Source organism: Palaemon carinicauda, chromosome 3, assembly GCF_036898095.1.
Source record: "Palaemon carinicauda isolate YSFRI2023 chromosome 3, ASM3689809v2, whole genome shotgun sequence".
In the NCBI taxonomy this organism is placed as follows: domain Eukaryota; kingdom Metazoa; phylum Arthropoda; class Malacostraca; order Decapoda; family Palaemonidae; genus Palaemon; species Palaemon carinicauda.
The window spans coordinates 14,732,024-14,737,023 of record NC_090727.1 but is presented as its reverse complement, the minus strand read 5'-3'; the positions used below and the strand labels follow the sequence as shown (position 1 = coordinate 14,737,023).

Genomic DNA, 5,000 nt, shown 5'->3' with positions numbered 1-5,000 from the left:
AATATAGCCAAGTCTTCACCAATCTATATCAAATCACTAGCGTTAATAGTTTCCAATTTTCACCATAAAAAGGAACAAATTTACTCTAGAATTAGAACTTACCAGTTAACCATTTACCGAAATTCCTAAAAAATTCTAGTTTGCCAAATATTCCAGTACAAAGTGGATTTGCATAAAGGCCAGTGTACAATTGTCCAAATTGCTTTAAGATCTTGGTAGGGTTCCAAATACAATCAAAGTTTTACGATGATATTGACAAGATTCCAGTAGAAGCCTGTATCCAAACAAATCAGTCATAGGTAGACATTTGAAGTTATGGTCATGGAATTCAGTCTTCTAAACATTTTATCCCGAAGTCGCACCATCCAATCTGAAAGGTGATACTTTGTCAGAAATTTTTCCTTATAACAGTTGTTCATCCCTAGCTGACATATCTTACGCCTATAATAAAATAAACAGCTAAGTTATAACAGGTACAAAATTCGTTCCAAAAAGCATTCATCCATATTGGCTACTTTCCAATTAATTAAAAAGTTTAAAGTAAATGTATGATTAATCAGTCCCAAAATATGGAATAGAATAAAGATATAAAAATAGTTGGAATGCTTTAAATGTGAACTTTAAACTTTAGTTTGTGATCAACAGGCTTCAAGTGAAATGCAGAACCTAAATGTACAAAAAAATGGAATACTCACCGATATTACACGCTTAAGGGTTTAAAGGCAAGCCTCCCTATAGCACACGGTAGACAAGGTCTACCGTCTGCTATAGGGAACGTCCTCCCACAATTGGGGGCACCGCCCCCAATTGGGAAGGACTAGCTTGCTTGAAATTGGATTAAAATGGAACCCAAAACAATACTTGCCTTTTAGCTCAGACTGAAAAATACTTCACCAGATTGCAGCCTTGTCACAAGTCAAGTGTGTATTTCGCGTTCCGAGGGCCTATGTGGAAGGATAACTCAGGTACTACCAGATTTTAATCAGGGAATACTTCCATCCAGATTATAATATCACCATCCAGTTTATGAGCTTTAAACGCAATGGTACAAGGGAATCCCAGACTTGACTGTCCTGGAAGTACAAATATCCCGATTAGTTGAAACATTAATTATAAATTTAAATATACATAAAAATAAACAAACCGTAATGATACGATATTGCTCTTTAAATATGTTAAATAAATATTCAACTTAGTCAATCGGTACATTGAGACAAGAGCATATGAAATAAAAGAGTTAGATTTAACATATCAAACTGCAATAAACACCATAAGATATAAAAGTAAATGAAACTTACCATAAAGCAGCTCTTCACTAACCAACTAAACGAACGTCGAATTATCGTATACACCCGACACCACCCACCACTCAACTGTTCAGGATAACGGCAAGGCAGCTTAAGAAAGTTTTGCTATGCCGAGTCAAGGACTCTAAACAGAGGAAGGCAGTAACTATAAACAACGTAATTACCAATCGCTTGGTTCATTTCTTAAAAGACAACTTACTGCGGGTGAGAATAAAAGCTATTATTAAAGAATTATTGACTTCTTTCTTATAACTACTATGCGTTCGCTTTACCGATAGTTCAACTATCCATAGCTCTAGTACATATATGTTGAAAAGAGGTGCATGTTATATATACACATACACACACACACACGCACACACACACACACACATATATATATATATATATATATATATATATATATATATATATATATATATATATATATATATATAATTCACTCTGACCAAGAAATAAGTCGTGAAGAGAACTGAGATGATTCCTACTCCGTTGTACTTATTCTTGTCTATTGCGCATGATAACCGATCAAGACTTTTTTTTTTTTTTTAACAAACGGCTACTTAAGGATATTACTAACACAAGTGACTCTTATACCTTCAGCCATAAATAGTTTATGTTTTCAAACTAATTCTGAGTCGAGAATAAAGACAGAAGGGGCAATTCATTTTATGAGAACAGCTATGCATAAGAATCGATACAAAAAAGAAAGTAAGCTTCATCAGTTGCCCATTGAAGGGAATACAAGTTCATTTCGACTACTGTACATGTTTATGATTATATCAATTTTGAACTTGGAATGCTTTCAACACTAATGCTCTGGAATAAATTAAATCTATTTTCAAATGTTGAATCACATATAGTTTGTAACCTTTGAGCAAGAGTACCGACGTAGGAATACTTGTAAAAAGGAAAATAATGTAATAAACGAAGAAACCTGAAAATAAAGACAATTGAAAAAATAAATATCTCTCCCACCCATGTGCCGAGTTTCACAGGCAAACATTTGTTTGGTTAAAACCTAAGTTGGACAGTCAATTTTTTATTTTTCTTAAGACGGTGCCCTCCCCCTGGATCCGCTAGTGATTACAGTGAGGGGTTTGTGTCTATTTACAAAAATACCTATCCAACAAATTACTGAATCAATTGGTTATAACTATAATAATCTATTCCTTAAAAGACGCCTGCAAATAACCCTCAAGCCATATACCTCGCAACCCCTCCATTGAAGCCATAATTCTAACTAGATGATACGAAACTGACGACGAATAGCCTTTTCCAACGTAGATCCTTCTCTTCTTCATTAAATTTGAAGTTTAAAGATGTGCTTACCTTGTGGAGAATTTTTATGTGAATGGTTGAGTGGGAACTTAGTCCAGGAAAGTCTCCCTACGGCAATTACCCTAAGCTCAACAGGGGAGGATAATGAGCACTTACTCTCGGGACACAAACGCCCTGCTAATACTTTACTGCCATAGTTCACTAACCTTTCACTCTTAAATACAAAAGGAGGCAATTTTACTGTCCAGAGGCTGGAGAACTCCACACGTTAATTTGGAAATAATTTATGGCCTACTCTAGCTTTGTCAGGGCTAGAGTCATCTCACTCTAAGGCTCTGTTTCGACTCCGTCCCAGTGACCCCAGTGAGATGCTGTACAGGTATCTTACGTTAATGCAATTAGACAATAAAATAGGGGGGAACAGTGGAGTATAAAAGTATAAAGTAAAGTTAAATGGGGATCTTCACCTTCAAAGTACTAAGTTAAAGAGCGTACAATCGCTGATACCAACTTACCTCTGTCTGAGTAGGTTACTCTCAACACCTTGGGTACTTCTGACCCGTCCCATAGTATAAATTGGTAAAATTCATATAATGTGGTTAAAGATACCAAAATGTGTAATCTATTCCAAATGATTTATTACAGAAAAAAGGGGTGGAAATAACTCAATGATTTTAACACAACAAAATTAAAAATTGGAAAAAATATCAGTACCTCAATTATAAGTTTTACATATGATAAAATGAATAAGTGAATTTACAACACAAAAAATTGAAAACGTTAAACGGAATTAACTCGTGGATTAAACCTCAAACAGAATAAATAAGAGTCAAAAAATTCTGATCAACAATTTTTGCGGTAGGATGCTGTGAGGTCCCAACATGTGGTCAGTAACCTCAAGCAAATACCAAGATCAAAAAAATATGAGTACATTAATTTCCATGCACGCAGCCCGAAAGATGTAATGCCAAAATAATACCTAAACTTAACTTATGAGAAATTGAAACTTATCTAAAGGGAAATGGCCATTAGTTGAACTCACAAGATTTTTTTTCTGTTGTGGGCGCCCGTGTCCTAAATGTGGCGGTCTTCAGTTTGCTCACTAGGCCTACAGCACTTATTCTGCAGAGTCAACGGCCCCCTCCAAGTTCTCCAACTAGCCCCCAAGACTGGAACCGACGTGCTGTAGAATTAGCAGCTATGCACTAACACTGGTCATCTGCTTGACCTCTACGTATTCTTGGTTAGTTATTGTGTAAGGGGACAGGCTAGTGATGGAGAGTGGGAGCACGAGGTTGACATTGGAGCCTGACTTGGCAGCTCCGTTTCGTACCGTGGCCTGTATGTTTGTGAGGTCGAGTTCAGGTCAGCTGCATCCTCCTTCCTTCCCAAAAAAAAGCGTATCTTGGTGCGTAGGCCTACAGTCTTGAGGTGCCAACTCTCATTTAGGACAGGCTCAAAAACCTTGTGCCTTGTGAATTTCAAGCAACACACTTATTTAGAATACAAGGAGAAATCTTGCAACTCCAGGGGGCAAAGATAATCCTAATTCTAAACAACTGGCATACAGAATAAAAATGAAACTAAATGGTAATTTAGCAAGTCGGGCTTACGTGTGTGGACAACCATACCTCCTAGACTAGCAGACTTGAGTTGTAATTAAGAGATTTAAAATACTGTACCTAAATACTTACGGTAGAATAATGTATACATAAAACACAAAAGTATTAATCTTGGGACACTCGCTCAAGAAAGACGCATTACTCACATTTTTCCCTGCCGTGACGTCACGAACAATAACAAAGTCTACGTATAAACTATGAAGAAGAAGAGTAGTGAAGAAAATTCTTCACATACCTTACCTTGTATAGAATTCAGTTATCATATCAAAATGTGAGTATATTTTCATATCTTAAAATAATGGTTTATAAGTAAAAGGTTATTTCAAATCCACGATGAGATATGACGAATGCCTTTAAATTTTAAAATATTATAAATGTTCATCTAATAGTTATATATGATTGGAGCTAAAAAAAATAATATACTAAAAATATGCATAAGATGAATTTATATAGAATTTCCTCAATTATTTTTCGAGTTAAAAGTAACGAAGATATATACTGAACCAGAATCCATCTCCTTCACAGTGAGAAAAGAGAAGAAAATTCATTCGAGGCAAAGATTGGAAATAAAGAAAATCCAGTCTTATACAGCGAGACCTTTCGAGGGAGCTGGCAAACATTGGCAAGGGAGTGATTGGATTTCCTAAAATGAAGATAACGGGATCTTGAAGTTCATTCTATACAAACACCACGTCATTAGTTTAGAACTAATTGTAGTTATAGTATCATACAGATCTTAGCTTGGTTCAGGAGAGAGAGAGAGAGAGAGAGAGAGAGAGAGAGAGAGAGA

The 5,000-nt window shown here is 35.8% G+C and overlaps 1 long non-coding RNA gene across 1 annotated transcript in view; it reads right to left on the bottom strand.

The window, feature by feature from the left end:
• LOC137636794 (uncharacterized) overlaps positions 1 to 1,372 on the bottom strand; it is a 1,591-nt gene extending 219 nt beyond the window's left edge. Inside the window, exons 1-3 of the long non-coding RNA XR_011043226.1 lie at positions 1,299 to 1,372; positions 866 to 1,073; positions 1 to 370 (exon numbers count right to left, since the gene is read on the bottom strand). The exon at positions 1 to 370 is cut by the window's left edge and continues 219 nt beyond it. This is a non-coding gene — a long non-coding RNA (uncharacterized lncRNA). The remainder of the gene's footprint in view (positions 371 to 865; positions 1,074 to 1,298) is intronic.
• Between the last annotated feature and the right edge of the window lie 3,628 nt (positions 1,373 to 5,000).